The sequence below is a fragment of the Tursiops truncatus genome, chromosome 3 (assembly GCF_011762595.2).
Source record: "Tursiops truncatus isolate mTurTru1 chromosome 3, mTurTru1.mat.Y, whole genome shotgun sequence".
NCBI lineage: Eukaryota > Metazoa > Chordata > Mammalia > Artiodactyla > Delphinidae > Tursiops > Tursiops truncatus.
Genome location: NC_047036.1, coordinates 125,829,632 through 125,852,594, shown reverse-complemented (window position 1 = coordinate 125,852,594; position 22,963 = coordinate 125,829,632). Strand labels below are relative to the sequence as shown.

General features: G+C 43.7%; 1 protein-coding gene across 7 annotated transcripts in view; it reads right to left on the bottom strand.

The window, feature by feature from the left end:
• The window catches only part of HMGXB3 (HMG-box containing 3), a 145,921-nt gene that overhangs the window by 14,124 nt on the left and 108,834 nt on the right, over positions 1-22,963 (bottom strand). For 6 of the 7 annotated variants that reach the window (XM_073802678.1, XM_033853408.2, XM_073802680.1 and 3 more), the window contains one exon: positions 20,259-22,963. This exon is cut by the window's right edge. The exons of the other annotated variant lie outside the window; for it this stretch is intronic. The gene's annotated coding sequence lies outside the window, so the exon portion shown is untranslated. Of the gene's footprint in view, positions 1-20,258 lie in introns of those variants that run through there. 7 annotated transcript variants of the gene reach the window in all.

The following is a 22,963-nucleotide window of genomic DNA, read 5'->3' as shown; positions in this document are numbered from 1 at the left end:
TGCGGTTATCAACTTTCCTCAGATCAAGAGTAGGCAGGTACGTCTGACCTCCACTTGATTTTCTAAATTATTTTGCAACGTAAGAATTTGTGGAAGAGATGTAAAATTATGGTTCAAGGGAGGACCCTCACTAAAACCTGTTCTCTCTGGTGGATTTTAAGGTGGATTCTTTTGTTTTGTTTTGTTTTTTGTTTCTTTTTTCCTGCGGTACGCGGGCCTCTCACTCTTGTAGCCGCTCCCGTTGCGGAGCACAGGCTCGGGACGCGCAGGCTCAGGGGCCATGGCTCACGGGCCCAGCCGCTCTGCAGCATGTGGGATCCTCCCGGACCAGGGCACAAACCCGTGTCCCCTGCATCGGCAGGCGGACTCTCAACCACTGCGCCACCAGGGAAGCCCCACACAGCCTTTGTTGGAGGCAGTTTAACAGGGCCTCACATTTCACTGGACCCACCCTTGGACCCAAAACTCCGGAATGGATCCCGCTCAGATGATAGCACACACGCACAATCATCTAGGTGCTCGGATGTGCACCGCAGCCTTGTTTACAGTGGAGAAAAATCAAGTAACTGAAGTGTTCATACAGTAGAGGAATGGTGAAAACAATTATGGTACGTTTATGTCATGAATACAGTGTAGCTAGTTAACAACTGAGGTAAATCTCTATCGACATGGAAAGACTTCTAAGATGTGTGATTAGTGCTTAACCCGAAGCCCCACAGTGCAGTAAATAGCATTTACTACTGCTTTTTAAAACCACACAGTATGGCTGAGTGGACGGATGAATGGACCCGTGGATGAGCCTATAGCTGTGTGGACAGAGGTCAGGAAGGGTGGAGCATATACATGATTCGTACCGGTGGCTGCTGCTGGGAAAGGGGCTGTGGTTGGGAGCAGGGTTTATGGGGGGGACTTGCATCCGCGGGGAGAATAGATCCTTCTGTATGTATGACTATCTTGCAGTAAGCACTGTGGGGCAACAGGGCTATAGCGTGCTGCTGGGAAGGGATTCCTGGCACTACTGCTCTCTGCCTGGGTTCAGTACCTGCCAGTGGCCAGCTAGCTGCTCTGCTAATGGCCTTTGCTGTTCATTTCTTTCTAAATGCCCTTTCTTTTTTCTTCCCTGCCTCTGCCTGGCAAAACCCAACCCTCCCCAGGCTTGGCATTTATCCCAGATCAATACATTACCAGTTAGCTTCCCTTCTATAGCATTCAAACAAATAAAACCCCACAAATCTAAAATAATAACAACGTTTATTTCTCTCTCATCTATACCTTGTGCGGCTGATCCTGTTGGACTCTGTAGGGTTCACTCAGGCATCTACATGGTGACTGGGGATTCTGCTCCAGGCTGGGCTCAGCAGAGGTACCTTAGCTGGTGCAGCTCCGCCTCACGTATTTCTCATCCTCGCCTTAGGACCAACAGGCCAGCTAGGTGATGCTAGAAGCATCTTCTTGTGTCTCTCCAGAGATTTGTCCATTTTATCTAACTTGTTGAAGTGATGTACCTAGAGCATTTTCTACTATTCCCTTTTTATCCTTTTAGTGTCTGTACACTAAAACGGTGATGTTGGTGATGATGTCCACTCTTTGATTACATTTGTAACTTGTGTCTTTCTTGTTTTGTTTTGTCTTTCTTGAATATTTTATATATTTTTTCTTTTTCAGTGAAACGGCTTTTGGCTTTACTGATTATTCTCTGACTTTTTCTGGATTTCATTCATTTCTGCTGTTATCCTCTTTCCTCCCTTATAGTTGCTATGGGTTTAATTTGTTCTTTTCTGGTTTCTTAAGGTACAACTCAGATCATTGATTATTTTTTCATTCAATTAAAAACATTGACTAATTTCCCTTGGGATTTCTTCTTTGACTCGTGGTTGTTTATAAGAGTGTTGTTCAATTTCCATATGTTCGGATTTCCCAGTTATTGTCCTGTTAATGATTTCAAGTTTAATTCTGTTATGGTACATGAAATATTTTGTATGATTTAGATATTTAAAGTCTTTATGCTTTTAAAATTTTTAATGTTTTTTCTTATACATGAGTATATGGTACATCTTGGTGACTGCTCCATGTGTCCTTGGGAAGAATGTGTATTCTCTTTTTGTTAAGAAGAGTATTCTCTAAATATCAATTAGGTCAAGTTGGTTGTACTTTTGTTCAGGTCTTTTATATTCTTAATTTCTCTGTACTTGTACCATCTGTTCCAGAGAGAGATGTGTCACCAGAGATTTGTCGATCTCTTCTTTCAGTTCTCAGTTTTGTCTCACGTATTTACAAGCTCTCTTCTAAGGTGCACATACATTTAGGATAGTTGTATTCTTGGATAATTGACTTCTTTGTCATTATGTAATATTCTTCACTATCCCTAGAAATATTCCTTGTTCTAATGTCTGCTCTGTCTGAGATTAGTATAGCACTCTAGCTGTTTTTTTTTGTTTATTCTGATTACAGTTTCCATGTAATATCTTTTTCCATCCTTTTACTTTTATCCTACCTATGTCTTTATATTTAAAGTGGTTTCTTTTTTTTTCATTGTTATTGAGGTATAGTTGATTTACAATGTTGTGTTAGTTTCAGGTGTAAAGCAAAGTGATTCATATATATATATATATATATATATATATATATATATATATAAAATTTAGATTCCTTTCCATTATAAGTTATTACAAGATATTGAATGCAGTTCCCTGTGCTATAAAGTAGGTCCTTTTTTTGTATATATTTTATATATAGTAGTGTGTAGCTGTTAAGCCCAAACTCCTAATTTATCCCACCTTCCCCTTTGGTAACCATAAGTTTGTTATGTCTGTGAATCTGTTCCTCTTTTGTAAATAAGTTCATTTGTATAATTTTATTTTAGATTTCACATATAAGTGATATATGATATTGTCTTTCTCTGTGTAACTTACTTCACTTAGTATGATAATCAGTAGGTCATGTTGCTGCAAATGGCATTACTTCATTCTTTTTTATGGCTGAGTGATATTTCATCATATATATATATATATATATGCTACATCTTTATCCATTCCTCTGTCGATGGACACTTAGATAGCTTCCATGACTTGGCTGTTGTGAACAGTGCTGCTATGAACATTGGGGTACATGTATCTTTTTGAATTAGAGTTGTCGTCTTTTCAGTTTTATGCCCCGGAGTGGGATTGCTGGATCATATGGTAGCTCTATTTTTAGTTTTTTAGGGAACCTCCATACTGTTCTCCATAGTGGCTGCACCAGTTTACATTCTAAAGTGGGTTTCTTGTAGAAAGCAAATATTGGGTTTGGCTTTTTTATCCAGTATGACAATGTCCTTTAACTGGTGTAGAGCTGACCCGTGAACACTGGGTGTTCATCCACCTATTGCTTATCGTCATCCCTCTGTATTCAAGGTTCCTCCTCATCTGGGGGGTCAACCAAGGCAAGGCCCTCAAATCTGTCTCCTTGGCAGCCAACCTCATAATAAAGCTCTTCCTTTTCTCAAAAGCCAGACCCATAGTGTTGGCTCTTATGCACGTTGGGTAGCGAGCCCTTGCTCAGTAACAATTTTGGACTCCATGAAGGGACTCAGTCTTTTGGCAGCCTGACCGAGGCACTGTAGCCCCTGGCGGAGTGTGGCCCTCACCACAGACCCTGAGTGGCCACCTAGACCAAATTCATCTAGAGGGTCAGCTCTTGAGTTCCTGCTTCTCCGCTGTGGCCCTCCAGGCCCCTCAGTGCTCCTTTCACTTTTGAGAGAAGAAACAGCTCCTAAATCAGATGTCTTTGGGGGTGAGTAAGCTTGTTAAAATGCACCAGTGCCTATATTGTTGAATAAACTCAACAGGATTGTGGGTTAGATTCCCACCTTAAGAGAGACACTCTAAAAGGTTGCAGCCACTGAGGTACCAAAGGATCAATCAGGTTAGAATCCCAATCCCTGAGTTAAGCCCCATGCCTTTTTGTTTATCTATGTCTGACTGTTTCCTTCTTAGGATTGGCTAATAGGGGTTGGTTCCTGGATGACTATAGCAAAACTTTCTGGAACCAGGATTAAAGGGGTTGGGGGGGGGCGGTCCTCTGACCCAGGAGGTAAAAGCCATTGCTCCCTGACTAGAGAGCTTGCCTTACAGAGCTGTCGGGAGATTTCACCTGTGCCTAATATAATTACCTGGCGGTATTGATAAAGGTGTGTATTCTTAAACCAGCCCAGATTACCTTGTTGGGGCGAGAGGGTAAAGGGGAAATGAGGGAGCGTGAAGCAGGAAAATCTCGACCCCAAAAGAATGTCACCCGTGTCTGGATTAAAAGAATTTCATATAGTTGGACGTTTTCGGTATTCCTCACTGAGAGTTTTAACCCTCTTTTGCATGAGCCAAACTAGCAGGGAGTTAGCATTGAAATGTCTTTCAATTTGTGTGAGAGTGTGTGTGTGTGTGTGTGTGTGTGTGTGTGTGTGTGTGTGTGTGTGTGTGAAAGTTTGCCGGAGGAAGAAGCATTGGTGGTGATGCTAAAGGCCACATGCTATATGGAGGTCTTGGGCGGAATGTATTCTACTGGAAATTTCTCAGGCGCTGAGGTGAGCTTCTCTTTGATTTCTGCTGGGAAGGTAAAATGTTTCGATCATCTACCTGGAAGATTAAACCCCAACATGCCCACAAAGAAGTCAGGGCTTGGGTGTTTCAACCTGTATACTCCTGAATTCGTCTCTCAAATTCAGCTCTGAGTCTCAGACAGCCTCCTCACTTTGGTTTCTTCAAGGTGATCCTGTCACTGCCTCCACCTGCCTCGCCATGAGGTAAATTTATCCAGGCAGTGCGCGAGACAGAGCCTGGGCTCTCCCAGGCCCCTCTGCAATAGGCACGCCTGCCCTCAGCACTCGGGTAGAAACTCTTAGGAGCCTCTGACCACCGTGGCTACAGCCTCGGAACTGCCAGGACAGATTTCTTGACAGACAGGCAGCACGCGTGACGTTTAGGCTACAGTGCTTGGCAACCATCTTTAATGGAAACCTTTTCAGTGTTCCCTAAGGGAACCCTCAAATCCAAGCTGGTCATCTTTGAGGCTCTCCATTCTCCTTTGTGGCTTCTCTAGGGAATTCTGTTTTTTTCTTTTTAAGTGAATGGTATTTTTTTTTTTTTTTTTTTTTTTGGCTGCGTTCGGTCTTAGTTGCTGCATGCGGGCTCTTCTCTAGTTGCGGCGGGCTCTTCTCTAGTTGCGGCGAGCGGGGCTACTCTTCCTTGTGGGGCGTGGGCTTTTAAGGGCGCCTGAGGGAAGGCCATTTTCTAGAGACTTGCAGTCCATAGACTGTTCTCAGATCTTGGGTTTGAAACCTGTGATACTGACTAAGCCTTTGACTTCGGGGTTGCCCTGTTTTCATGCTCTCTCTCCCCAAACATCCATTCTCAGGGGGGCAAGCTAACCCCTCAGAACAGGCACTAAGATGGAGAGTGGTTGGCGGGGCAAGTGGCCCGTGTGCCCAGGTGCTGCCTACAAAGGAAAAAAGATGCTCGTAGCCTCAGATTGGCAAGTCCTGGTGCTTTCCTTCATCTCCCGTGAACGCCCAGGTTTTCCAGGTGCAGCCAACATTGCAGCATCACGCAGACCTGAGTCTCTGATAAGACTGCTGATTGGTGTGCGGCCCCAACCATAAAGGCTGGGAAGAAGCGGCAGGCGTTTGGTGAAGGTAGTTGTTCCAGCCTCTTCTGGGGTTTTGCTGGCCAAGAAGTAAACTCTCTTGAGCACTGCAGCGGAGGAAACCCAGTCAGCCAGCTGCAGAGCCCAGCTTCACTAAGTGCTTGTTTTTCTTCGAGGAACGACTCCTGGCTGTGCTACCGTCAGCTCTCTGCCTGCACTGCGGTTATCAACTTTCCTCAGATCAAGAGTAGGCAGGTACGTCTGACCTCCACTTGATTTTCTAAATTATTTTGCAACGTAAGAATTTGTGGAAGAGATGTAAAATTATGGTTCAAGGGAGGACCCTCACTAAAACCTGTTCTCTCTGGTGGATTTTAAGGTGGATTCTTTTTGTTTTGTTTTGTTTTTTGTTTCTTTTTTCCTGCGGTACGCGGGCCTCTCACTCTTGTAGCCGCTCCCGTTGCGGAGCACAGGCTCGGGACGCGCAGGCTCAGGGGCCATGGCTCACGGGCCCAGCCGCTCTGCAGCATGTGGGATCCTCCCGGACCAGGGCACAAACCCGTGTCCCCTGCATCGGCAGGCGGACTCTCAACCACTGCGCCACCAGGGAAGCCCCACACAGCCTTTGTTGGAGGCAGTTTAACAGGGCCTCACATTTCACTGGACCCACCCTTGGACCCAAAACTCCGGAATGGATCCCGCTCAGATGATAGCACACACGCACAATCATCTAGGTGCTCGGATGTGCACCGCAGCCTTGTTTACAGTGGAGAAAAATCAAGTAACTGAAGTGTTCATACAGTAGAGGAATGGTGAAAACAATTATGGTACGTTTATGTCATGAATACAGTGTAGCTAGTTAACAACTGAGGTAAATCTCTATCGACATGGAAAGACTTCTAAGATGTGTGATTAAGTGCTTAACCCGAAGCCCCACAGTGCAGTAAATAGCATTTACTACTGCTTTTTAAAACCACACAGTATGGCTGAGTGGACGGATGAATGGACCCGTGGATGAGCCTATAGCTGTGTGGACAGAGGTCAGGAAGGGTGGAGCATATACATGATTCGTACCGGTGGCTGCTGCTGGGAAAGGGGCTGTGGTTGGGAGCAGGGTTTATGGGGGGGACTTGCATCCGCGGGGAGAATAGATCCTTCTGTATGTATGACTATCTTGCAGTAAGCACTGTGGGGCAACAGGGCTATAGCGTGCTGCTGGGAAGGGATTCCTGGCACTACTGCTCTCTGCCTGGGTTCAGTACCTGCCAGTGGCCAGCTAGCTGCTCTGCTAATGGCCTTTGCTGTTCATTTCTTTCTAAATGCCCTTTCTTTTTTCTTCCCTGCCTCTGCCTGGCAAAACCCAACCCTCCCCAGGCTTGGCATTTATCCCAGATCAATACATTACCAGTTAGCTTCCCTTCTATAGCATTCAAACAAATAAAACCCCACAAATCTAAAATAATAACAACGTTTATTTCTCTCTCATCTATACCTTGTGCGGCTGATCCTGTTGGACTCTGTAGGGTTCACTCAGGCATCTACATGGCGACTGGGGATTCTGCTCCAGGCTGGGCTCAGCAGAGGTACCTTAGCTGGTGCAGCTCCGCCTCACGTGTTTCTCATCCTCGCCTTAGGATCAACAGGCCAGCTCAGTGATGCTAGAAGCATCTTCTTGCATCTCTCCAGAGATTTGTCCATTTTATCTAACTTTTTGAAGTGATGTACTTAGAGCGTTTTACAGGATTCCCTTATTATCCTTTTACCTAGAGCATTTTATAGTATTCCCTTATTATCCTTTTAGTGGCTGGTGATGTTGGGGATGTTGTCCCCTCTTTGCTTCCTGACATTTTTAACTTGTATCTTTCTTGTTTTGTTTTGTTTTTCTTGAATATTTTATATATATTTTCTTTTTCAGTGAAACGGCTTTTGGCTTTACTGATTCTCTGATTTCATTCATTTCTGCTGTTATCCTCTTTCCTCCCTTATAGTTACTATTGGTTTAATTTGTTCTTTTTCTGGTTTCTTAAGGTAGAACTCAGATCATTGATTATTTTTTCATTCAATTAAAAATATTGTCTAATTTCCCCTGGGAGATCTTCTTTGACTCATGGGTTGTTTATAAGTGTTCAATTACCATATATTTGGATTTCCCAGTTGTTGTCCTGTTAATGATTTCAAGTTTAATTCTGTTATGGTACAAGAAATACTTCGTATGATTTAGATGTTTAAACTTTTTTTGCTTTTCAAATGTTTCATGGTTTTACATACAGATAAGAATATGGTACATCTTGGTGACTGTTCCATGTTTCCTTGGGAAGAATGTGTATTCTCTTGTTGTTAAGTAGAGTATTCCCTAAATATCAATTAGATCAAGTTGGTTTGTACTTTTGTTCAGGGCTTTTATATTCTTACTTTCTCTGTACTTGTATCATCTGTTCCAGAGAGAGATGTGTCACCAGAGATTTGTCTATCCTTTCAGTTCTCAGTTTTGTTTCATGTATTTACAAGCTCTCTTCTAAGGTGCACATACATTTAGGATAGTTGTATTCTTGGATAATTGACTTTTTTGTCATTATGTAATATTCTTGACTATCCCTAGAGATATTCCTTGTTGTGATGTCTGCTCTGTCTGAGATTAATACAGCACTCTAGCTGTTTTTTTGTTTTTTGATTACAGTTTCCATGTAATATCTTTTTCCATCCTTTTACTTTTATCCTACCTATGTCTTCATATTTAAAGTGGGTTTTTTCTCATTATTATTGAAGTATAGTTGATTTACAATGTTGTGTTAGTTTCAGGTAGAAAGCAAAGTAATTCAGGTATATATATATATATATAGTTATATATGTAATTTAGATTCCTTTCCTTTATACGTTATTACAAGATATTGTGTGTACTTCCCTGTGCTATAAATTAGGTCCTTGTTGTTTATATATTTTATATATAGTAGTGTGTAGCTGTTAATCCCAAACTCCTTTTTTATCCCACCTTTCCTCTTTGGTAACGATAAGTTTGTTTGCTATGTCTGTGACTCTGTTCCTCTTTTGTTAATAAGTTCATTTGTATAATTTTATTTTAGATTTCACGTACAAGTGATATATGATATTGTCTTTCTCTGTGTGACTTACTTCACTTAGTATGATAATCTGTAGGTCATGTTGCTGCAAGTGGGATTAGTTCATTCTTTTTTATGGCTGAATGATATTCCATTATATGTGTTTATATATATATATATGCCACATCTTTTTTTTTTACATGATATCACTTACATGTGGAATCTGAAAAATAGCACAAATGAACTGATTTACAAAACAAAGAGTCTCACAGACATAGAGAACAAATTTATGGTCACCAAAGAGGGGGAAGGGATAAATTAGGAGTATGAGATTAACAGATGCACACTCCCATGTATAAAGTAAACAACAAGGATTTCCTGTTACAGCACAGGGAACTATATTCAATATCTTACAATAAACTAATTATAAGAAAAGTATTGAAAAATAAGAATATGTGTTTAAACAAATCACTTTGCTGTGTACCTGAAAGTAACACAATTATACTTGTGTTATATTTATACTTATGTATACTTATACTTGTGTTATATTTATACTGTAAATCAATTACACTTTAATGAAAAAAGTAAATTATCACTAGAGTATGGACCATGGGGTCACAGGGAGAAGTGGGGCTGAAGAGAGCAAAGGGTCATGGTCACAGAGCGTCTAAATGGTGAGACTTGTATATTCTGATCATCTCCTGCTAACAGTGGAATCTGCAGAAGTGGGACACAGGAGGCCTGGGGTTCAATCAGCTGTAATACCAAGTAGCAAACCTGCAGCAGGTTCATCACTTCTGTTCTCATCTTCTCAGTTACCATATTGGTATGATCAAGCTGACCCATCTCCTGGCAGCAAAGGCAGGAACTAGAGCAACCCAGGGCCCCACAGGGCTAAGGTGCTGAGGACAAAGCTTGCTGTTCTGCTCTCTCAAGAATAGTCACCTAAACGTCCCTCCCCGAAAGAGGAGGCTGAGCTCTTCCTTCCAGGCTAGTGTGTTTTTAGAAAGTTAAGTTCTCCAGGTGTTGCCCATTTCAGATGGGTCAGGGACATGTTGGAAGTTAAGAGGCCCTTAGCCTCTTGCAAACAGGCTGGGAGAGTCTTAGGTCAGAGCCCAAAGGAGAAGGCTGTGAGGTTGTTCATTGGCATCCAGGAGAGATGAAGCTTGCTCCACTAATTCTCTCTGCTCTTAGCTCCAGGCTCTGCCAGAACGCAGGACTGTTGGAAGGTGGGAATCCTGACAGGTTCTGGGAAACAACAGGAGGCTATGCCACATCTTCTTTATCCATTCCTCTGTCGATGGACACGTAGATAGCTTCCGTGACTTGCTTGTTGTGAATAGTGCTGCTATGAACATTGGGACACATGTATCTTTTTGATTATTAGAAAGTAAAGACGAAATTAGTTTTTCCAGTTATATCCCCCTGGAGTGGGATTGCTGGATCATATGGTAGCTCTGTTTTTAGTTTTTTAGGGAACCTCCATACTGTTCTCCATAGTGACTGCACGAAATTACATTTTTTTTTTTTTTTTTTTTGCGGTACGCGGGCCTCTCACAGTTGTGGCCTCTCCCGCTGCAGAGCACAGGCTCCACACGCCTAGGCTCAGCGGCCATGCCTCACGGGCCCAGGCACTCAGCGGCATGTGGGATCTTCCTGGACCGGGGCACAAACCCGTGTCCCTTGCATCGGCAGGGGACCCGAACCAGTGCGCCACCAGGGAAACCCTCTGTTTTGCTTTTTTATCCAGTATGACAATGTCCTTTAACTGGTGTAGAGCTGACCCTTGAGCACTGTGGGTGTTCATCCACCTATTGCTTATCGTCATCCGTCTGTATCCAAGGTTCCTCCTCATCTGGGGGGTCAACCAAGGCAAGGCCCTCAAATCTGTCTCCTTGGCAGCCAACCTCCCAATAAAGTTCTTCCTTTTCTCAAATGCCAGGCACATAGTGTTGGCTCTTACGCACGTTGGGTAGCAAGCCCTTGCTCAGTAACAGTTTTGGACTCCATGAAGGGACTCAGTCTTGTGACAGCCTGCCCGAGGCACTGTAGCCCCTGGAGGAGTGTGGCCTCACCACAGACCCTGAGTGGCCACCTAGACCAAATTCATCTAGAGGGTCAGCTGTCGAGTTCCTGCTTCCCGGTAACGCTGTGGCCCTCCAGGCCCCTCAGTGCTCCTTTCACTTTTGAGAGAAGAAACAGTTCCTAAATCAGATGTCTTTGGGGTGAGTAACCGTGTTAAAATGCACCACTGACTATATTGTTGAATAAACTCATCAGGATTGTGGGTGAGAGTCCCACCTTAAGAGAGACACTCTAAAAGGTTGCAGCCACTGAGGTACGAAAGGATCAATCAGGTTAGAATCCCAACCCTGGGTTAGAGCCCCATGCCTTTTTGTTTGCCTATGTTTGACTGTTTCCTTTGTTAGGATTGGCTAATAGGGGTTGGTTCCTGGATGACTATAGCAAAACTTTCTGGATCAGGATTAATTGGGGGGGGGCAGTCCTCTGACCCAGGAGGTTAAAGCCATGGCTCCCTGACTAGAGAGCTTGCCTTACAGAGCTGTTGAGAGTTTTCACCTGTGCCTAATATAATTACCTGGCGGTATTGATAAAGGTGTGTATTCTTAAACCAGCCCAGATTACATTGTTGTGGCAAGAGGGTTAAGGGGAAATAAAGGAACATGAAGCAGGAAAATCTCGACCCCAGAAGAACGTCACCCATGTCTGGGTTAAAGGAATTTCATACAATTGGAGGTTTTCGGTTTTCCTCACTGAGAGTTTTAACCCTCTTTTGCATGAGCCAAACTAGCAGGGAGTTAGCATTGAAATGCCTTTCAGTATGTGTATGTGTGTGTTTGTGTGTGTGTGTGTGTGTGTGTGTGTGAGAGTGTGAGTGTGTGCATGAAAGTTTGCCGGAGGAGCAAGCACTGGTGGTGATGCAAAAGGCCACATGCTATATGGAGGTCTTGGGCGGAATGTATTCTACTTGGAAATTTCCCAGGCACTGAGCTGAGCTTCTCTTTGATTTCTGCTGGGGAGGTAAAATGTTTCGATCATCTACCTGGAAGATTAAACCCCAACATGCCCACAAAGGAAGTCAGGGCTTGGGTATTTCAATCTGTATACTCCTGAATTCGTCTCTCAAATTCAGCTCTGAGTCTGACAGCCTCCTCACTTTGGTTTCTTCAAGGTGATCCTGTCATTTCCTCCACCTGCCTCCCCATGAGATAAATTTATCCAGGCAGTGCGTGAGACAGAGCCTGGCCTCTCCCAGGCCCCTCTGCAATAGGCACGCCTGTCCTCAGCACTCGGGGGCAAACTCTTAGGAGCCTCTGACCACCGTGGGTGAAGCCTCTGAACTGCCAGGACAGATTTCTTGGCAGACAGGCAGCACGTGTGACGTTTAGGCTACAGTGCTTGGCAACCATCTTTAATGGAAACCTTTTCAGTGTTCCCTAAGGGAACCCTCAAATCCAAGCTGGTCATCTTTGAGGCTCTCCATTCCCCTTTGTGATTCTCCAGGGAATTCTTTGTTTGTCTTTTTAAGTGAATGGTATTTTTTTTTTTTATTTTGGCTGCGTTGGGACTTGGTTGCTGCATGCGGGTCCCTCTCTAGTTGCGGCGAGCGGGGCAATCTTCCTTGTGGTGCACGGGCTTCTATGAGTTACTGAGGGAAGGCCACTTTCTAGAGATTTGCAGTCCATACACTGTTCTCAGCTCTTGGGTTTGAAACCTGGGATATTGACTAAGACTTTGACTTAGGGGTTGCCTGTTTTCATGCTCTCTCTCCCCAAACATCCATTCTCTGGGGGACAAGATAACTCCTCAGAACAGGCACTAAGATGGAGAGTGGTTGGCGGGGCAAGCGGCCCGTGTGCCCATGTGCTGCCTATATAGGAATAAAGGGTGCTCGTAGCCACAGATTGGCAAGTCCTGGTGCTTTCCTTCATCTCCCGTGAACGCCCAGGTTTTCACGGTACAGCCAGCATTGCAGCATCACGCAGACCTGAGTCTCTGATAAGACTGCTGATTGGTGTGCGGCCCCAACCATAAAGGCTGGGAAGAAGCGGCAGGCGTTTGGTGAAGGTAGTTGTTCCAGCCTCTTCTGGGGTTTTGCTGGCCAAGAAGTAAACTCTCTTGAGCACTGCAGCGGAGGAAACCCAGTCAGCCAGCTGCAGAGCCCAGCTTCACTAAGTGCTTGTTTTTCTTCGAGGAAGGACTCCTGGCTGTGCTACCGTCAGCTCTCTGCCGTGCACTGCGGTTATCAACGTTCCTCAGATCAAGAGTAGGCAGATACGTCTGACCTCCACTGGTTTTTCTAAGTTATTTTGCAAGGTAAGAATTTGTGGAAGAGATGTAAACTTATGGTTCAAGGGAGGGCCCTCACTAAAACCTGTTCTCCCTGGTGGATTTTAAGGTGGATTCTTAACCACGGCTCCACCAGGGAAGCCCTAAGATGGATTCTTAACCACGGCGCCACCAGGGGAGCCCCACACAGCCTTTGTTGGAGGCAGTTTAACAGTGCCTCACATTTTACTGGACCCACCCTTGGACCCAAAACTCCGGAATGGATCCCGCTCAGGTGATGGCGCACATGCACAATCATCTAGGTGCTCGGATGTGCACCGCAGCATTGTTTACAGTGGAGAAAAATCAGGTAACTAAAGAGTCCATTCAGTAGAGGAATGGTGAAAACAATCATGGTACGTTTATGTCATGAATACAATGTAGCAATTTAACAACTGAGGTAAATCTCTATCGACATGGAAAGACTTCTAAGATGTGTGATTAAGTGCTTAACCCGAAGCCCCACAGTGCAATAAATAGCATCTACTACTGCTTTTTAAAACCACACAAGGGCTTCCCTGGTGGCGCAGTGGTTGAGAGTCCGCCTTCCGAAGCGGGGGACGCGGGTCCGTGCCTCAGTCTGGGAAGATCCCACATGCCGTGGAGCAGCTGGGCCCGTGAGCCATGGCCGCTGAGCCTGCGCGTCCGGAGCCTGTGCTCCGCAACGGGAGAGGCCGGAACAGTGAGAGGCCCGCGTACCGCAAAAAAAGAAAAACCACACAGTATGGCTGAGAGGATGGATGAATGGATCCGTGGATGAGCTTATAGCTGTGTGGACAGAGGTCAGGAAGGGTAGAGCATATACATGATTCGTACCAGTGGCTGCTGCTGGGAAAGGGGCTGTGGTTGGGAGAAGGGTTTGTGGGGGGGGAACTTCCATCCAGGGGGAGAATAGATCCCTCTGTATGTATGACTATCTTGCAGTAAGCACTGTGGGGCAACAGGACTATAGCGTGCTGCTGGGAAGGGATTCCTGGCACTACTGCTCTCTGCCTGGGTTCTGTAACAGCTAGTGGCCGACTAGCTGCCCTGCTAATGGTCTTTGCTGTTCATTTCTTTGTAAATGCCCTTTCTTGTTTCTTCCCTGCTTCTGCCTGGCAAAACCCAACCCTCCCCAGGCTTGGCATTTTAATTAATTAATTAATTTATTTTTTGCGTTACACGGGCCTCTCACTGCTGTGGTCTCTCCCGTTGTGGAGCTCAGGCTCTGGACGCGCAGGCTCAGCGGCCATGGCTCACGATCCCAGCCGCTCGAAGGCATGTGGGATTCTCCCGGACCGGGGCACGAACCCGCGTCCCCTGAATCGGCAGGCGGACTCTCAACCACTGCGCCACCAGGGAAGCCCCAGGCTTGGCATTTATCCCAGATCAATACATTACCAGTTAGCTTCCCTTCTATAGCATTCAAACAAATAAAACCCCACAAATCTACAATAATAATAAACGTTTATTTCTCTCTCATCTACACCTTGTGCGGCTGATCCTGTTGGACTCTGTAGGGTTCACTCAGGCATCTACATGGTGACTGGGGATTCTGCTCCAGGCTGGGCTCAGCAGAGGTACCTTAGCTGGTGCAGCTCTGCCTCACGTGTTTCTCATCCTCGCCTTAGGACCAACAGGCCAGCTAGGTGATGCTAGAAGAATCTTATTGTGTCTCTCCAGAGATTTGTCCATTTTATCTAACTTATTGAAGTGATGTATCTAGAGCATTTTCTACTATTCCCTTTTTATCCCTTTAGTGTCTGTACACTAAAACGGTGATGTTGGTGATGATGTCCACTCTTTGATGCCTGACATTTGTAACTTGTGTCTTTCTTGTTTTGTTTTGTTTTTCTTGAATATTTTATATATTTTTTTCTTTTTCAGTGAAACGGCTTTTGGCTTTATTGATTATTCTCTGACATTTTCTGGATTTCATTCATTTCTGCTGTTATCCTCTTTCCTGCTTTATAGTTGCTATGGGTTTAATTCTTTTCTGGTTTCTTCAGGTAGAACTCAGATCATTGATTATTTTTTCATTCAATTAAAAACATTGACTAATTTCCCTTGGGATTTTTTCTTTGACTCGTGGGTTGTTTATAAGAGTGTTGTTCAATTTCCATATGTTTGGATTTCCCAGTTATTGTCCTGTTAATGATATCAATATGCTTCTGTTATGGTACAAGAACTACTTTGTATGATTTAGATATTTAAAGTTTTTATGCTTTTAAAATTTTTAATGGTTTTTCATATACATGAGTATATGGTACATCTTGGTGACTGCTCCATGTGTCCTTGGGAAGAATGTGTGTTCTGTTGTTAAGTAGAGTACCCCTAAATATCAATTAGGTCAAGTGGTTTGTACTTTTGTTCAGGTGTTTTATATTCTTAATTTCTCTGTACTTGTACCATCTGTTGCAGAGAGAGATGTGTCACCAGAGATTTGTCTATCTGTTCTTTCAGTTCTCAGTTTTGTTTCATGTATTTACAAGCTCTCTTGTAAGGTGCACATACATTTAGGATAGTTGTATTGGATAATTGACTTCTTTGTCATTATGTAATATTCTTCACTATCCCTAGAAATATTCCTTGTTCTAATGTCTGCTCTGTCTGAGATTAGTACAGCACTCTAGCTGTTTTTTTGTTTATTCTGATTACAGTTTCCATGTAATATCTTTTTCCATCCTTTTACTTTTATCCTACCTGTGTCTTTATATTTAACGTGGCTTCTTTTTTTCATTATTATTGAAGTATAGTTGATTTACAATGTTGTGTTAGTTTCAGGTGTAAAGCAAAGTGATTCAGATATATATATATATGGCTATATATATAATTTAGATTCCTTTCCATTATAAGTTATTACAAGATATTGAATGTAGTTCCCTGTGCTATAAAGTAGGTCCTTGTTTACATATTTCATATATAGTAGTGTGTAGCTGTTAATCCCAAACTCCTAATTTATCCCCCCCTTCCTCTTAGGTAACCATAAGTTTGTTTGTTATGTCTGTGAATCTGTTTCTTTTTTGTAAATAAGTTCATTTGTATAATTTATTTTAGATTTCACATATAACTGATATATGATATTGTCTTTGTGACTTACTTGACTTAGTATGATAATCTGTAGGTCATGTTGCTGCAAATGGCATTAGTTAATTCTTTTTTATGGTTGAGTGATATTCCATCATATATATATGCCACATCATCTTTATCCATTCCTCTGTCGATGGACACTTAGATAGCTTCCATGACTTGGCTGTTGTGAATACTGCTGCTATGAACATTGGGGTACATGTATCTTTTGAATTAGAGTTTTCGTCTTTTCCAGATATATCCCCCTGGAGGGGATTGCTGTATCATAAGGTAGCTCTATTTTTAGTTTTTTAGGGAACCTCCATACTGTTCTCCATAGTGGCTGCACCAGTTTACATTCTAAAGTGGGTTTCTTGTAGATAGCAAATATTGGGTTTCGCTTTTTTATCCAGTATGACAATGTCCTTTAACTGGTGTAGAGCTGACCCTTGAGCACTGTGGGTGTTCATCCACCTATTGCTTATCGTCATCTGTCTGTATCCAAGGTTCCTCCTCATCTGGGGGGTCAACCAAGGCAAGGCCCTCAAATCTGTCTCCTTGGCAGCCAACCTCCCAATAAAGTTCTTGCTTTTCTCAAATGCCAGGCACATAGTGTTGGCTCTTATGCACGTTGGGTAGCAAGCCCTTGCTCAGTAACAATTTTGGACTCCATGAAGGGACTCAGTCTTGTGACAGCCTGCCCGAGGCACTGTAGCCCCTGGCGGAGTGTGGGCCCTCACCACAGACCCTGAGTGGCCACTTAGACCAAATTCATCTAGAGGGTCAGCTGTCGAGTTCCTGCTTCCCGGTAACGCTGTGGCCCTCCAGGCCCCTCAGTGCTCCTTTCACTTTTGAGAGAAGAAACAGTTCCTAAATCAGATGTCTTTGGGGTGAGTAACCGTGTTAAAATGCACCACTGACTATATTGTTGAATAAACTCATCAGGATTGTGGGTGAGAGTCCCACCTTAAGAGAGACACTCTAAAAGGTTGCAGCCACTGAGGTACGAAAGGATCAATCAGGTTAGAATCCCAACCCTGGGTTAGAGCCCCATGCCTTTTTGTTTGCCTATGTCTGAGTGTTTCCTTTGTTACGATTGGCTAATAGGGGTTGGTTCCTGGATGACTATAGCAAAACTTTCTGGAACCAGGATTAATGGGGGAGAGGGCAGTCCTCTGACCCAGGAGGTTAAAGCCATGGCTCCCTGACTAGAGAGCTTGCCTTACAGAGCTGTTGAGAGTTTTCACCTGTGCCTAATAGAATTACCTGGCACTATTGATAAAGGTGTGTATTCTTAATGAAACCAGCCCTGATTACCTTGTTAGGGCAAGAGGGTAAAGGGGAAATGAGGGAGCATGAAGCAGGTAAGTCTCCACCCCAGAAGAATGTCACCCGTGTCTCGGTTAAAGGAATTTCATACAATTGGATGTTTTCGGTTTTCCTCACTGAGAGTTTAAACCCTCTTTTGTATGAGCCAAACTAGCAGGGAGTTAGAATTAAAATGTCTTTCAGTGTGTGTGTGTGTGTGTGTCTGTGTGTGAGTGTGAGTGTGTGTATGAAAGTTTGCCGGAGGAAGAAGCATTGGTGGTGATGCTAAAGGCCACATGCTATATGGAGGTCTATGGGCGGAATGTATTCTACCTGGAAATTTCCCAGGCACTGAGCTGAGCTTCTCTTTGATTTCTGCTGGGGAGGTAAAATGTTTCGATCATCTACCTGGAAGATTAAACCCCAACATGCCCACAAAGAAGTCAGGGCTTGGGTATTTCAATCTGTATACTCCTGAATTCGTCTCTCAAATTCAGCTCTGAGTCTCAGACAGCCTCCTCACTTTGGTTTCTTCAAGGTGATCCTGTCACTGCCTCCACCTGCCTCGCCATGAGGTAAATTTATCCAGGCAGTGCGTGAGACAGACCCTGGCCTCTCCCAGGCCCCTCTGCAATAGGCACGCCTGCCCTCAGCACTCGGGTAGAAACTCTTAGGAGCCTCTGACCACCGTGGCTACGGCCTCGGAACTGCCAGGACAGATTTCTTGACAGACAGGCAGCACGCGTGACGTTTAGGCTACAGTGCTTGGCAACCATCTTTAATGGAAACCTTTTCAGTGTTCCCTAAGGGAACCTTCAAATCCAAGCTTGTTGTCTTTGAGACCCTCCATTCTCCTTTGTGATTCTCCAGGGAATTCTTTGTTTGTCTTTTAAGTGAATGGTATTTTTTTTTTTTTTTTTTTTTGGCTGCGTTGGGACTTGGTTGCTGCATGCGGGTCCCTCTCTAGTTGCGGCGAGCGGGGCAATCTTCCTTGTGGTGCACGGGCTTTTATGAGTTACTGAGGGAAGGCCACTTTCTAGAGATTTGCAGTCCATACACTGTTCTCAGCTCTTGGGTTTGAAACCTGGGATATTGACTAAGACTTTGACTTAGGGGTTGCCTGTTTTCACGCTCTCTCTCCCCAAACATCCATTCTCGGGGGCAAGCTAACCCCTCAGAACAGGCACTAAGATGGAGAGTGGTTGGCGGGGCAAGTGGCCCGTGTGCCCAGGTGCTGCCTATATAGGAATAAAGGGTGCTCGTAGCCACAGATTGGCAAGTCCTGGTGCTTTCCTTCATCTCCCGTGAACGCCCAGGTTTTCCAGGTGCAGCCAGCATTGCAGCATCACGCAGACCTGAGCCTCTGATAAGACTGCTGATTGGTGTGCGGCCCCAACCATAAAGGCTGGGAAGAAGCGGCAGGCGTTTGGTGAAGGTAGTTGTTCCAGCCTCCTCTGGGGTTTTGCTGGCCAAGAAGTAAACTCTCTTGAGCACTGCAGCGGAGGAAACCCAGTCAGCCAGCTGCAGAGCCCAGCTTCACTAAGTGCTTGTTTTTCTTCGAGGAAGGACTCCTGGCTGTGCTACCGTCAGCTCTCTGCCTGCACTGCGGTATCAACTTTCCTCAGATCAAGAGTAGCAGGTACGTCTGACCTCCACTGGTTTTTCTAAGTTATTTTGCAAAGTAAGAATTTGTGGAAGAGATGTAAACTTATGGTTCAAGGGAGGACCCTCACTAAAACCTGTTCTCCCTGGTGGATTTTAAGGTGGATTCTTTTTGTTTTGTTTTGTTTTTTGTTTTTTTTTTCCTGCGGTACGCGGGCCTCTCACTCTTGTAGCCGCTCCCGTTGCGGAGTACAGGCTCGGGACGCGCAGGCTCAGCGGCCATGGCTCATGGGCCCAGCTGCTCCGCGGCATGTGGGATCTTCCCGGACCAGTGCACGAACCCGTGTCCCCTGCAGGTGGACTCTCAATCACTGCACTACCAGGGAAGCCCTAAGATGGATTCTTAACCTCGGCGCCACCAGGGGAGCCCCACACAGCCTTTGTTGGAGGGCAGTTTAACAGTGCCTCACATTTTACTGGACCCACCCTTGGACCCCAAAATCCGGAATGGATCGCCCTCAGATGATGGCGCACACGCACAATCATCTGGGTGCTCGGATGTGCACCGCAGCATTGTTTACAGTGGAGAAAAATCAAGTAACTAAAGTGTCCATTCAGTAGAGGAATGGTGAAAACAATTATGGTACATTTATCTCATGAATACAATGTAGCAATTTAAAAACTCAGGTAAATCTCTATATATTGACATGGAAAGACTTCTAAGATGTGTGATTAAGTGCTTAACCCGAAGCCCCACAGTGCAGTAAATAGCATTTACTACTGCTTTTTAAAACCACACAGTATGGCTGAGTGGACGGATGAATGGACCCGTGGATGAGCCTATAGCTGTGTGGACAGAGGTCAGGAAGGGTGGAGCATATACATGATTCGTACCGGTGGCTGCTGCTGGGAAAGGGGCTGTGGTTGGGAGCAGGGTTTATGGGGGGGACTTGCATCCGCGGGGAGAATAGATCCCACTGTATGTATGACTATCTTGCAGTAAGCACTGTGGGGCAACAGGGCTATAGCGTGCTGCTGGGAAGGGATTCCTGGCACTACTGCTCTCTGCCTGGGTTCTGTACCTGCCAGTGGCCAGCTAGCTGCTCTGCTAATGGCCTTTGCTGTTCATTTCTTTCTAAATGCCCTTTCTTTTTTCTTCCCTGCCTCTGCCTGGGATAACCCAACCCTCCCCAGGCTTGGCATTTATCCCAGATCAATACATTACCAGTTAGCTTCTCTTCTATAGCATTCAAACAAATAAAACCCCACAAATCTACAATAATAATAAACGACATTTATTTCTCTCTCATCTACACCTTGTGCGGCTGATCCTGTTGGACTCTGTAGGGTTCACTCATGCATCTACGTGGCGACTGGGGATTCTGCTCCAGGCTGGGCTCAGCAGAGGTACCTTAGCTGGTGCAGCTCCGCCTCCCATGTTTCTCATCCTCGCCTTAGGACCAACAGGCCAGCTCACTGATGCTAGAAGCATCTTCTTGTGTCTCTCCAGAGATTTGTCCATTTTATCTAACTTGAAGAGATGTACTTAGAGCGTTTTACAGGATTCCCTTATTATCCTTTTACCTAGAGCATTTTATAGTATTCCCTTATTATCCTTTTAGTGGCTGGTGATGTTGGGGATGATGTCCCCTCTTTGATTCCCGACATTTTTAACTTGTATCTTTCTTGTTTTGTTTTTCTTGAATATTTTATTGATTTTTTTTTCAATGAATGGGCTTTTGGCTTTACTGATTATTCTCTGACATTTTCTGGATTTCATTCAATTCTGCTGTTACCCTCTTTCCTTCCTTACAGTTGCTATGGGTTTAATTTGTTCTTTTTCTGGTTTCTTAAGGTACAACTCAGATCATTGATTATTTTTTCATTCAGTTAAAAACATTGTCTAATTTCCCATGGGATTTCTTCTTTGACTTGTGGGTTGTTTATAAGTATGTTGTTCAATTTCCATAATTTTGGATTACCCAGTTATTGTTCTGTTAATGATTTCATGTTTAATTCTATTATGGTACAAGATATACTTTGTATGATTTAGATGTTTAAACTTTTTTTGCTTTTTAAATGTTTCATGGTTTTTCATATAGTTAAGAATATGGTACATCTTGGTGACTGTTCCATGTGTCCTTGGGAAGAATGTGTATTCTCTTGTGTTAAGAAGAATATTCTCTAAATATCAATTAGGTCAAGTTGGTTTGTACTTTTGTTCAGGTCTTTTATATTCTTACTTTCTCTGTACTTGTACCATCTGTTACTGAGAGAGATGGGTCACCAGAGATTTGTCGATCTCCACCAGAGATTTGTCTATTTGTTCTTTCAGTTCTCAGTTTTGTTTCATGTATTTAGAAGCTCTCTTCTAAGCTGCACATACATTTAGGATAGTTGTATTCTTGGATAATTGACTTCTTTGTCATTATGTAATATTCTTGACTATCCCTAGGGATATTCCTTGTCCTGATGTCTGCTGTGTCTGAGATTAATACAGCCCTCTAGGTGTTTTTTTTTTTTTTGATTACTGTTTCCATGGAATATCTTTTTCCATCCTTTTACTTTTTGTCTACCTATGTCTTTATATTTAAAGTAGGTTGTTTTTTCATTATTATTGAAGTATAGTTGATTTACAATGTTGTGTTAGTTTCACGTGTAAAGCAAAGTGATTCAGATATATATATATATAAATATAATTTAGATTCCTTTCCATTATAAGCTATTACAAGATACTGAATGCAGTTCCCTGTGCTATAAAGTAGGTCCTCGTTGTTTATATATTTTATATATAGTAGTGTGTAGCTGTTAATCCCAAACTCCTAATTTATCCCACCTTCCTCTTTGGTAACCATAAGTTTGTTTGTTATGTCTGTGAATCTGTTTCTCTTTTGTAAATGAGTTCATTTGTATAATTTTATTTTAGATTTCACGTACAAGTGACATACGATATTGTCTTTCTCTGTGTGACTTACTTCACTTAGTATGATAATCTGTAGGTCATGTTGCTGCAAATGGCATTAGTTCATTCTTTTTTATGGCTGAGTGATATTCCATTATATGTGTTCATATATGTATATATATATGCCACATCTTTTTTTTTTTTACATGATTTCACTTACATGTGGTATCGAAAAAATAGCACAAATGAAATGATTTACAAAACAGAAAGAGTCTCACAGACATAGAGAACAAATTTATGGTCACCAAAGCAGGGAAGGGATAAATTTAGGAGTATGAAATTAACAGATGCACGCTACCATATTTAAAATAAACAACAAGGATTTCCTGTTACAGCACAGGGAACTATATTCAATATCTTACAATAAACGAATTATAAGAAAAGAATTGAAAAATAAGAATATATGTGTTGAAACAAATCACTTTGCTGTGTACTTGAAACTAACACAATAATGTAAATCAATTATACTTTAATGAAGAAAAGAAAATTTTCACTAGAGTACAGACCATGGGGTGACAGGGAGAGGTGGGGCTGAAGAGAGCAAAGGGTCATGGTCACAGAGCGTCTAAATGGTGAGACTTGTATATTCTGATCATCTCCTGCTAACAGTGGGATCTGCAGAAGTGGGACACAGGGGGCCTGGGGTTCAATCAGCTCTAATACCAACCAGCAAACCTGCAGCAGGTTCATCACTTCTGTTCTCATCTTCTCAGTTACCATATTGGTATGATCAAGCTGACACATCTCCTGGCAGCAAAGGCAGGAACTAGAACAACCCAGGGCCCCACAGGGCTAAGGTGCTGAGGACAAAGCTTGCTGTTCTGCTCTCTCAAGAATAGTCACCTAAACGTCCCTCCCCGAAAGAGGAGGCTGAGCTCTTCCTTCCAGGCTAGTGTGTTTTTAACAAGTTAAGTTCTCCAGGTGTTGCCCATTTCAGATGGGTCAGGGACATGCTGGAAGTTGAGAGGCCCTTAGCCTCTTGCAAACAGGCTGGGAGAGTCTTAGGTCAGAGCCCAAAGGA